This window comes from Haemaphysalis longicornis, unplaced genomic scaffold, assembly GCF_048455015.1.
Source record: "Haemaphysalis longicornis isolate Haplotype H1 unplaced genomic scaffold, Haemaphysalis longicornis Haplotype H1 scaffold_6, whole genome shotgun sequence".
In the NCBI taxonomy this organism is placed as follows: domain Eukaryota; kingdom Metazoa; phylum Arthropoda; class Arachnida; order Ixodida; family Ixodidae; genus Haemaphysalis; species Haemaphysalis longicornis.
Genome location: NW_027526407.1, coordinates 44,368,541 through 44,380,911, shown reverse-complemented (window position 1 = coordinate 44,380,911; position 12,371 = coordinate 44,368,541). Strand labels below are relative to the sequence as shown.

At 48.1% G+C, this 12,371-nt stretch overlaps 1 protein-coding gene across 1 annotated transcript in view; it reads left to right on the top strand.

Annotated features, from left to right (window-relative positions):
- The first annotated feature begins 3,336 nt into the window (after nt 1–3,336).
- The window catches only part of LOC144142545 (uncharacterized), a 28,170-nt gene continuing 19,135 nt past the window's right edge, over nt 3,337–12,371 (top strand). Inside the window, exon 1 of the mRNA XM_077674129.1 lies at nt 3,337–3,731. The gene's annotated coding sequence lies outside the window, so the exon portion shown is untranslated. The remainder of the gene's footprint in view (nt 3,732–12,371) is intronic.

Sequence of the window (12,371 nt, the reverse complement as noted above, 5' to 3'; positions counted from 1 at the left end):
AAAGCTTTTCTGGGTCCATTTAAGTACTAAAGAGTACGTTATACTTGCGGTTGTTCGTTTTCGAGTTTTATATTTTAACACGGAAGTGTTTTATGCCGGGATACACCAAGATTTCACCGACGTCAAATCCGTCACGGAAATGACGCCAGTACACCTTTGCCGAAGCGACCCGCCAGCAGGACGTCGCTCTCCAAGCACACCAAGACAGCCGCCGACCCGCAAACCATGCTCAGCTGCAGATTTCGCTGTACATTTCACTTTCGTGTTTTACCGACTCCTATGGCAGAGAATCAACCACAGTTTTTTTTTTTTTTTTTGTCTGGGTCTGTTCTCACTCGTGAGCTTTAGTGCAAATGAGGGCACTCACAAGTGGGTAAGCGGACATATGCTACACGAAGCATGGTGGCTAAACATCACCACTTGGAGCTAAACATCTCCCGTGGCGGCAGTCTTCGAATAAAAGTAACTAATCTCCTAACGCGCTGTACACGACAGAGAGCATCTTCACACACCAGTGAGTTAGAAGCGGTCATGGTACGCCGCCCGGTTTGTGCTCCACTGGCGTACCTACGCATAAGCACAACCACTCTGCATACTCCTCCCCCCTCGCGCAGATGCGCTGGTCGACTTTTGTGTACCGTATACCGGGACGCATATAGGCGTTTCCTAGTCAGCACAGCCAATTAAGCGACGCATGGCACCATCAGGGGCGTGTTTGAAGCTATGTCCACGTGCATGTGGCCCTCAATTTAATCGCTCAGAAAAAAAATTCTCGTAGTGTAGTAATTCCGCTCCTGCGAAGCGAACGTCCTAACCCGGGTTCAAATCCCGTTACCGCTTTTTTTTTTTTTCATTTTCAAGGGTTTGTCATATTTGAATATTACCGGGGGGACCGGTTCTCCGCTCTGCTCTAACTCTCGGTCACGCCAATTCCCCAGACGGGGCACTTACGTTTGCGCACAAAAATTAGGAAGCGAGGCAGTGGAACAGTTATTAAAGCGAAGGCTTTCTTAATGGGACCGAAGGTGTCCTGTCAAAAAAAAAACTAATGCATTTCCCCATAGACCGGTTGGTCGACCGAAAAGCTCTGATAAGGTCTTTAAACACACGGCGCGTGCGTGTAACCGGGCTTTCATTGTGTCAAAAAATGGTTACTTGAAAATCGCGGAAAGGAAGGCTTTTTGATAAGACAAATGCATGCATCGACCATGAAGGGGTGCAATAGTGTGCCTTATCTCATAAACCATGCATCGGTATACATTTAGATCGTTCAAATCAAATCACAGTTTAGTGCGCAAATACATTGGAGCAGTACAAAAAGAGGTCCCGAAGTGAAGCTCTGCCGAGGGGAACTGGTATTCTGAAATTCGAAACAGCGCAAAAAGACGGGACAAGGAAACGCTGTTTCGGATTTCAGTATGCACCACCAACTAGCCCAAACCACCGTTCTGACGCAGGACCTCGTATTAGTGAATGTATATGATAATGATTAAAACTAGCGGTATAGTCTTATTTTGCAATTTACACAATTTACAAACAAATGTACCAAACCGGCAGACATACATCCAAAGAATATTAGTTTATACACTATTAAAGACCAGCGTTTAATTCATTGTTGCGGTTATTAGCAGTAGATGCGTATTCATTGTATTCATGCATACTCGTATTCAGCAGTATTCAGCAGATGCGTATTCAGCAGTGTTCATTGTTCAGCAGATGCGTTTACTTAGTGCGCTAAATATCGTCAAATGGGTTCGTTCTTCGTTTCCGATTTGGGGCTTTGAAGGCTTGACGATCGATTGGACGCACTCTCAGGGAAAGTTGGGCGCACGTCTAGCTTCCGCGCTTCTCTCAACTTTCTTTAGAACCTCCCCCTCGCCCCCTTACTAAACTCACGCTATCCTAGCGCAGGTGAAAATGCACATTTTTTCTGGCTGGATTATTGAACCAGAAATTTCTTCTCGCTAGAAATAGGCAAAATTTCTAACTAGAAATTCAGTTTCTGGTTCATTTCTAGCTGGGTTGAGATTTAGTGAATTCCAGCTAGCATTTGTCAGTCCAGCTAGAAGAGAAAAAAAATTCACGCATCTCCACGAAGTGAATCATGACGAGTGGGCGAAGCACTGGGGTTCGTTCTTACTGTAAATCACCCGTGGCATTGCCCACTCGCGCATGCAAATGAGTGACAACGCCTGTGTACAGTATATATACTCCGGGGTAGCTTGTTGTCGGCGTTGCCGTTGAGCCGCTGCTTCCCAAGCACTCAAGTCCGGGCCCGCTTGGCGTTTTTGCCGTTTTGCCGCCGCTTCCCGAGCTCTCGCCTCCGGGGTAGCTTGTTGTCTGCGTAGACGTTGAGCCGCCGCATGCCGCGCCTTACGTTCGTTTTCATCCAAGGTAGAAAGAGAATGTGTGGTCTGGAACGCGCCGCAGCTCTCTCTCTCTCTCTCTCTCTCTCTCTCTCTCTCTCTCTCTCTCTCTCTCTCTAACCTTTTGTGAACCTTTTATTTTGTTATTGTTAACCTTTTGCGAACCTTTTGTTCGCAGATGTTTCGATTTGCACGGTGCTGTGCGTCTTTCTCTCTCTCTCCCCTCTCTCTCTAACGTTTTGTGAACCTTTTATTTTGTTCTTGTTAACCTTTTGTGGACCTTTTGTTCACAGATGTTTCGATTTACACGGTGCTGTGCGTCTCTCTCTCTCTCCCCCCTCTCTCTCTAACGTTTTGTGAACCTTTTGTTTTGTTCTTTTTAACTTTTTGTAAACCTTTTGTTCACGGATGTTTCGATTTACACGGTGCTGTGCGTCTCTCTCTCTCTCTCTCCCCTCCTCTCTCTCTAACGTTTAGTGAACCTTTTGTTTTGTTCTTTTTAACTTTTTGTAAACCTTTTGTTCACGGATGTTTCGATTTACACGGTGCTGTGCCGTGAGCACGGACGCCGGACGGACAAGCCTCGGCCCTAAGGTGCTTCGCCCCTGAAAACCCGCAAGCTGGAAATAATCGTCTCTAGCTAGACTAAGACTTTTTTCTAGTTAGAAGCTGTCGATTCCAGCTAGAATCTAACAATCCAGTCAGAAATGAAGCCGGAAATTATGATTTCTTGCTAGAAATGCTCTTCCTATTTTCACAGGGGAGCTGAATCGCCCCTGTCTTCCATCTCGACTCGCCAAAAAGGGGTGGTATCTGCGAAGGGAACCTTCAAAGAGAGTCCTTGCGAGGTCGAAAGAAGGTCTTTCACGGGGCGCGCATTGTTTCCCGTCTCTCCAGCGGACCGCGGCGTGAGTCGGCCAGTTCCGGTGTCGCCGGAATGTGCGCGCCGCTACCGCGAGGCGACGCCTGGATGCATTCGGAAGCGTACAAGTCCAGGGCCGCGCGACGCAGCTCACGTGAAGAACGGCTCCCCCGCCAGTTTGCGACGCAGCTCGACACTTCTCCAGTCTCTTCTGCCTCGGTTACTTGCATGGACGAAAGGTTGCTCCGGTGTGACACCGGTGTCCAAGAGAAGGGGAAAACCGGAGTCGTGAACCGTGCACTGAATGCGGGGAGGCTGGTGGTGCCGAATATTTTATCGCCGTCCCACTGGCGAGTGAGATGAGCTTTATCAACGGCAGAAGATCATCGGCTGTGGCTTCTCCTGTCGCCGTCTGCTGGGCCGCCCAAGTGTCCCGCACCAAGATGCGAATCTAGTTCCAAGGCTCGCATCACAGGACTACCCATCTGCGTGTTGGCAAGACGGTAAGACGCCATTTTTAGAGCGAAGCTGTATATCGGTGTACCGTACGATGGTTCAATCGTGCTCGGCGTCCGTAGACAAAGGTAGACAGAATAAGCTTTGCGGCAAAGCTATCTTCACTGTAAATGCATTTTGGCGGAAATCATACTGCAATTGGCCGATGAGGCGCTCTATCCTTGAGTCGACTTTCATTTACGTGTCATCACTAGTTATTTTCCCGTGGAGCTGTAAATAATGCGAAATTTTCGTTTGCTGTCGATACACGGGCTTCTACGAGAGGATGGTTACTTACAGAAAGCGACTTCGTGTTTCATCGGAACTATCTCGAAACAAATGGTGTGATGTTCGGCTGCTAAACCGACTACATATCCGCGGGAAGCTTTATCTTAGCAAGTATCATAGATATAACTATCAGTCGCAGTTATATTACAAACAGCCCCTCCGCGAGAAGAAGTCCTTAAGTCTTTCAATGTGCTTTTAGCTCGAAAACAGTGGGAAGGGCAGCTATGACAGCCACCGTCGTTGTAATAAGCAACGCAGGTCAATTCCCGCGCACAGCACCCTCCAAGCCGAGGAAGCGGCGGCAGCACTTGCGATTATTTAAAGCGACGCCAAAGTCATCGTCAAAGACCCTCAGCAGGGGTGCCGCAACTTTGCAAACGACCGAATGCACGTCACGACACTTCGACTAATAAATTAGATACTCCCAACGAGACCAGTCCGGATTGTATGTGCACCAGCTCACAGCGGCACCCGCGGAAACCAGATCATCAACCTCGTAACCTATAAGTGGCCCGCCGAGCCAGCGCGGATGAGGCCGAGCCTGAGCGCATGCATCCTGTTGTCACATACCAGGAAATCACGAGTTTTCGAGATTTCGGCGCACGATAAAGATCCCCGTGTGGTCAAAATTAATCCGGAGCCCTCCACTACGGCGCGCCTCATCGCCTCCGTTGCGTTGGCGCGTTAAACCCCACAATCAATCAAATCAAGGAAATCACGCAGCACTATATGCTTTCCCGTAGAACGTATTCCTCCCCACACAAGTCGCTATCGAGGGACCAGGAAATATTAATCCGCACCCTGCAGGTAAACACCTCCCCACACCACATCAGAATGCACCTCTTTGACCGCACACATTTTTCTCCACTTTTCCGCTTCTGTGGAGAGCCTGGGACCCTCAGACACATAGTGGATGGCTGCGACAACTCTACCCTAGACCCTGAACCTTCATTTTTCCACAGAGCTTTCGGAAGGAGTTTTAGCCAGCCCCGACCTCGAAGATATCAGAGGGCTTGAACGAAAGGGCTGACGCTGCCCGAGCTCAAAGCATCGATGAGAATGCGTCCCTGAAGTCTTTCCTAGATTTCCTTAACTCTCTGTTATCTCTCTCTTTCCTCTCCTGATACATACATGACATATTTATTTATTTATTTATTTATTTATTTATTTATTTATTTATTTATTTATTTATTTATTTATTTATTTATTTATTTATTTATTTATTTATTTATTTATTTATTTATTTATTTATTTATTTATTTATTTATTTATTTATTTATTTATTTATTTATTTATTTATTTATTTATTTATTTATTTATTTATTTATTTATTTATTTATTTATTTATTAAGTACTGCATGCTTACAAAGCCGAAGTGGCAAGACAATTGTAGAACTCTACACGAGTCATTTTGCGGAAATGTAAAGTAACAAAAATCCAGGGTAAAAAAGAAAAAAAACCGTACGAATTTCAAACACAAGTAAATAACAACGTCACGGCGAAAAAAAAAACACGATAGGAGAGAAAGAATTGCTAGACAATCCGAAGGACAATGAAGCATTAACACAGCAAACTTCCCTTCGAAGCAGCGGCACTTCAGTACAGATACGCTTCCAAGTTTTCTACAAATGAAAGTGCAGCTGCAGGTACAGTCGAACCTCGTTATAGCGAATACTGATATAGCGAGTTATCAGATATAGCGAACTAAATACGAGGTTTGTTTGGTCACGCTTCATTTCAAGGACATCTTTTTTTTTTTTTTTTGTAACGAAACCGAAACCTCGAGAGCCGCGCGATATCGGCTATATAACGAAGAAACATTTGGTTGCTGCGAGGCTCAAGACTCGACAGCTAGCATAATAAAAGCAAGATGCAAGAAAAGTGAGACAAAACAACCGTTTTTTAGTAGCTTAAGGCCCTTTATTGCGTGGACACTGTGAAAAACTTCATTCCGCTCAGACTGTGGAAAGCTACCAGGCGAAGGCCGCATCCTCCTTCACTGTAAATAAGAAGGCCGGCCGGTTTTGCCGAACGAACTTTGTTCTGCTGTAGTTTCAAGTTCTCACGTTCCGGTCTGTTTATAGTTTGAAATGCCACAAGGAGACAGATAAGGACTACCTCGCGTATAGTGGGTTCGAAGCCTAGAACATAGCGTTTTTTTTATTTAAAATTGCTGCGCAAACCAGATTTCCGATTTCTTGGAGCCGAGTTTTACCTCTACGGTTATAACGAATATCGGATATAACGGACTAATTTACTGTCCCGATACTAGTTCGTTATGACGAGGTCCGACTGTAATAAATTCTATTCTTCATTCTTCAATGGTGCGAGGATCAACTGTCATAAATTCTGTTCTTCAATGGTGCGAGGAAACAATGAAAACTTGAAAGTGATAGTCCTGACGAAAAATGGGGCTAAGGAGAGGTCCTAGGTGTGACGGGGTTTTTTTGCTTATTGAAAGGGGTGTAAGATAGGCAGTACGGTCTTACCGAAGCTTATTGGTGAACAAAACAATTTGGTGAAGAAACTTCATGCGCAGGAATTTCCGTCTTAACTGGAGTGTGTGAAAGTTATTACTGATCATTTGGTTAATAATATCGTTGATATGTACATCGTGAAGGAGTGCGCGTCTCTTTCTTCGCACTTCTTTAGGGGCGAAGTCCCTTGTAATAGGTGCTCGGGCTGTCGGCGCCTCCTGTCGTCATCGTCGTTTCATGCATGTGGTCACGGTACTAAAACACCGGGACGCTCATTTTCCATCGCCTCGCGCTATATACAGTCAAACCCGTTTATAGCGAACTGCAAAATGCACAGCGATTAGTTCGATATATCCAATAGTTCGATATAGCCGAACCCGCCTATAACGAGCTTATTGTTACGAGTTCGCAATCCGCAGGAGCCCCCCGCCCCCATCCCCAACTCCGCAATCCGCTTATGCAGAACGAACACAGTACAGTAGCCATTACCATACCAAAATAATCCATTTATTGCAAGTATTAAACCTACTTTCCGCCTGAACTGCCTACTTTGCAAAGAAAAAAAACTCCCACCTCCCCTCGCGGGAACCCCTGTGTAGATGCGACGCATAGGCGGAGCGGCGAAGGGAACGCGTTTTATAGCGCGCATAACGTTGAGGGGACTGCGTAAGCCGGTCCCAGTCGATGACGACGTTGGCGTACTTGTAAAGCGGCGTGGACTCTAGGTGTTTGAGCCAAGCGTGGATGTTGCTTCGCCGGAGAACGGCATATGCGCAGCGCGCCCGAAGGAGAGGAAACCGCGGAAGAGAGAGTACTGCACATGCGCCGGCCCCAGCGCGTCTGCCGCGGCTATGACGCAACACAATCCAACACAATCCACTTTAATCCAATCCAATCCAAATCCAATCCAACCGAATCCAAGCCAAGCCAAGTCAATCCAATCAAATCAAATCCAATCCAATCCAATGCCCCTCGCGAGAGAGTGTTCGTTATCGGAGAGGAGAGGGGGTGAGCGGCGGAGAGCGCAGCTCGCGCTGCGAGGAGAATGGCAGAGGGGTGGACAACGCCAACAACGACGACGACGCCGGAAGGACAAGGCGAGTGAATCAGATGCTCTGCATCTAAAAAGCGGTGATTTTAAATGCAGAGCATTTCAGTAACTCACGATGTCACCCGCGTTGGCGTCCGTAGTCCGCACGCTCACTGCGCATGCGCGTGGAGTCGAGGCGAAAGCGAACACATCTCTCGCGAGGGGCATTGATTGATTGATTGTGGGGTTTAACGCGCCGACGCAACGCAGGCGATGAGGCGCGCCGTAGTGGAGGGCTCCGGATTAATTTTGACCACCTGGGGATCTTTATCGTGCGCCGAAATCTCGTACACACGGGCGTTTTTGCTTTTCGCCTCCATCAGAAAAGCAGCCGCCGCGGCCGGGAATCGAACCCGCGACCTCGTGCTCAGCAGCGCAACGCCTTAGCCACTGAGCCACCGCGGCGGGTGCGAGGGGCATTGGATTGGATTCGAACACTCTCTCGCGAGGGGCATTGGATTCGATTGGATTGGCTTGGATTGGATTGGCTTGGCTTGGCTTGGATTGGATTTGGATTGGATTGGATTGGATTAAAGTAGATTGTGTTGGATTGTGTTGCGTCATAGCCGCGGCACGTTGCGTCATAGCCGCGGCCGGCAGACGCGCTTGGGCCGGCGCATGTGCAGTACTCTCTCTTCCGCGGTTTCCTCTCCTTCGGGCGCGCTGCGCATATAACCGGTGTGCCGTTCTCCGGCCAAGCAACATCCGCGGTTGGCTCAAACACCTAGAGTCCACGCCGCTTTACAAGTACGCCAACGTCGTCGACTGGGACCGGCTTACGCAGTCCCCTCAACGTATATAAGCGGCGGAGCACGCGTTCGGAATTCAGTCAAGGGCGTCTTTGCATGGCTTACGCTTGACGTGACGCTTTGCTTGACTCGAGTAGATGCGACGCATTTACTCGAGTTCCCCCCGTGGGAAGATGCGGGCGGCTTTTTTGTTTTCACTTTCGTTTTGGCGGCTTCAACTAGCATAGCATTCTTTACACAAAACATTGTTTGCACCAGTTCGAGTCCGCGTCCTCAAAAATCTAAGAAGCATTGGCGGAGCCCATCGACTGCCGAACGCGCTTCATTATAAGCGTCGGACGAATTTCGCTCGCGACATCATCGGGAACGTTGTTGAGCTCTTCCCAAAGTTCACCGATGCTGCTGTCTTGGTCCGGACTCGCTGACTGGGTGGGTTCCGTCGCGAGTCCCGCGCGTCGGAAATAATTACGGAAAGTACTGGGCGTCACATCGCTCCGTCCGAGGCGCAACGTCTCAGTCGCAGCTCTTGCTCAGTGGTCGCGGCCAATCCACATCTCAATCGCCACTCCGAGATCATGCATTTCGGCGGCCATTCTAGGCGCCCAGAGTTCGATATATCGGATGTGAACTTCGTTATAAGGAATATGTTTCCCATGTATTTCCGTAACTGAAATATTTTTGTTCGATATATAGCATAATTCGCTCTATCCGAGTTCGTCATAGCCGGGTTTGACTGTATATATATATATAGAAGGTTTCATCTCCATGGGCAAAAATGCGTACTAGAAGAACACACCGGGACATTCGTTTTCCAACGCCTCGCCCTAGAACACTTCGTGCTTTAAATACACGAGACTTTTGCAGCAAAGCTGTGCACCTCTACCCCCCAACGGTTTCATCTCCGCGGGCAAAAACGCCATGGAGCCAAGAATACACTTATACACTGCATGCTTCATCGCTCCCCAGGCTTCACGTTAGTGGAGATGGCCCAGGATTTTTTATTCGTCTTCATTTGTTAGCGGACCGCATGCCACTGACGATAGACTGAAGACGAAGAACAGCATAATCAGTACGTTTATGGATGCTCATCTTATCTCAATCGCCTGCAGGGCGAAATTTCACAGGCCACGTAGCGAAGTTTGACGCTCAGGTCATTTTAGTTCTCGGGCTTGAAGTAAAGTGTGGCGAGCAGAGCCGGGCCAGGTAGAGCGTGAATTATTTTCCGGGTCTGGCCCGGGCTTGGCTGACTTGAAAAACGTCGTGAGGTCCTTGGGTTACGATCACGTAAGGGGCAGTTCTAAGTAGACATGTCTACTTAGGCCAAGTTGTGACCCCGGATCCCAACCGGGAGGCAGAGACAATTAGAAGGATAATAATGAAGTGGAGTGCATTCGGCAGGCATTCTCAGATAATGAATGGCGGCCTACCATTGTCGCTGAAGAAGAAACTATATGACAGCTGAATCTTACCGGTACTCACGTATACGGGATAGAAACTTGGAGGCTAACAAAGAGGGTTCAACTAAAATTGAGGCCGGCTCAGAGAGCAATGGAACGGAAGATTAGGTGTAACATTAAGGGACCAGAAGAAAGCGGAGTGGGCCAGGGAACAAACGCGTCTTAAGGACATAGAAATTAAGAAGAAGAAATGAGCGTGGGCAGGGCATGTAATGCGAAGGCAAGATATCCGTTGGTCATTAAGGGTAACAGAGTGGATCCCTAGAGAAGGCAAGCGCGTGGCATGGGGCGGCAGAAAGTTAGATGGGCAGATGAGATCAAGAAGTTTGCGGGAATAAATTGGTCGCAGTAAGCACAGGACCGGTATAATTGGTGATTTATGGGAGAGGTCTTTGCCCTTCAGTGGGCGTAGATAGGTTGATGATGATGATGATGATGATGATGAAAAGACAGTTCATCCTACTCATTCCCGCCTAGCCAACAGGGTCTGACCGTATCACCCGAACGATCCTCATCTCTTTCCTAGCCTCAGACATTGGAGTATCCTGATATACGGAGCGACGCATGCCCAGACTCGTGCTTCAGTTTTGTTTCTCAGCGATGCTTCTGGCGTTGGTGTCAAACTTGAGCCCGAATGAACCCTGTTTTCTTCTGTAATTTTACAAAGCCTGCCAACATTCGGCACAACTTTAAAGGGACCCTGCAACACTTTTTCCAGTTTTTTAAAACCTTAAATGCTTGCAGAACGTAGACCCCAAAAACACCCAGTACTTAGATTAGGGGGTTTACAAAGTACCTCAGCCAAAAATTAACGCTCTATGCCCATCAGATAACTTGGAAATTCGCTCAAAAGATTTTGCTCTCTTTCCCAGTCTTGACGTTTTTCGACGCTCGAATTACGTCCCTAAGGCCATGTAGCGGCTGTTGGCCGGTTTTCCTGCAGTTGCAGCAATGAATGCTTTTCGATAGCAACTTTTTGAAAAAATTCACAAAAACAAAGCAGAAATGGAAGACGTATCTGCTGCGACGAGCAAATCACGCAGTGGCGCTCCGTGCTGACGATAACTATAGCTTTCGCAGTGCTTCCAGAAGCGAAAGAAAAAGAGAAAACGTTTATCGAAAGTGTTTCAGGGTCCCTTTAACTTTACCTCCGGGAGCAGAGTGCGCGAGTGCATAAGTACAAGTGTCAAGCTGTATTGAAATTCGCAGTAGTGTTGCCTACGAGAGCGGTAACGTTCGAGGACGGTTTCAACGGCAGCGTGTGACGGCTCTCTACGCTTGCCGGCGTCCGTGAAATCAGGGTCGATTCTCACCAAGGCTTGACGACGTCACTCATTGGGAAGACCGTGAGTGCGGAGGCCAGCCTGCAATCACAGTCTTGTGACTCATTTGTAACAAGGACAAACTTGCGCATACGCTGGAGTCACGGTAGCGCTCTTTTGACGATAGTTTGTCTCAGGAACCATGGACATGTGCATATCCCGCTTGACAAACTATGACCCCCTCTCCCTTCAAGTAGGCGTGAACGTTGTGCGATAAAAAGAATCTCGGGCCATCTCCACTAACGTGGAAGCTGAGGGGCTAAGCCTGCAGTGGCGCCTTGACGTTTTTTTCCCTGGGGAGGGGCGAAACATGCAATGGCGCCTTGACGTTTTTGCCCTGGGGAGGGACGAAGCATGCAGTGTATAAGTGTATTCTTGGCTCCTTGGCTTTTTTGCCCACGGAGGTGAAACCGTTAATTGGGAGGTAGAGGTATACAGCTTTGCTGTAAGTCTCGTGTCTTTGAAGCACGAAGCGTTCTAGCGCGAGGCGTTGGAAAACGAGTATCTCGGTGTTTTAGCACCGTGACTACGCGAAACTACGACAGCATGAGACGACAACGACGACATGAGACGCCGTCAGCCCGAGCCCCTAAGGGGCTTCGCCCCTTAAATGGGGCTAACCGCCTACTGGTAGCGAACCTTTATTCCTGTGAACTCCACATTTGCCTATCCCGAAAACGCAAAGGAAAGGAGAGAGAGAGAGAGATAGAGAGAGAGATAGAGATAGAGAGTGAGTGAGTGAGTGAGTGAGTGAGTGAGTGAGTGAGTGAGTGAGTGAGTGAGTGAGTGAGTGAGTGAGTGAGTGAGTGAGAGAGAAGGCTCTTAATGAGGAGAGGAAGCCGAGGTGTTTGCCGGAATTTCGACGCCTACACGCTACTCGGCGGCAGGAGGGGAAAGGGGCGAAAGAAAAGGCCCGACAGATTGCAGGGCAGACGAAAGAGGAAGAGAAGAAATAAAAGAGAAAAAAAAAACTGGTTGATTCCTCTGTCATAGGAATCGGTAAAACACGAAAGTGAAATGTGCAGCGAAATCTGCAGCTGAGCATGATTTGCGGGTCGGCGGCTGTCTTGTGGGTGTGCTTGGCGAGCGACGTCCTGCTGGCGGGTCGCTCGGCAAAGGTGTACTCGCATCATTTCCATGACGGAAATGACGTCAGTGAAATCTTGGTGTATCCCGGCATAAAACGCTTTCGTGTTAAAATATACAACCCGAAAACGAACAGCCCTAAGTGTAACGTACATTTTAGTACTAGAGGTTGCTTCACC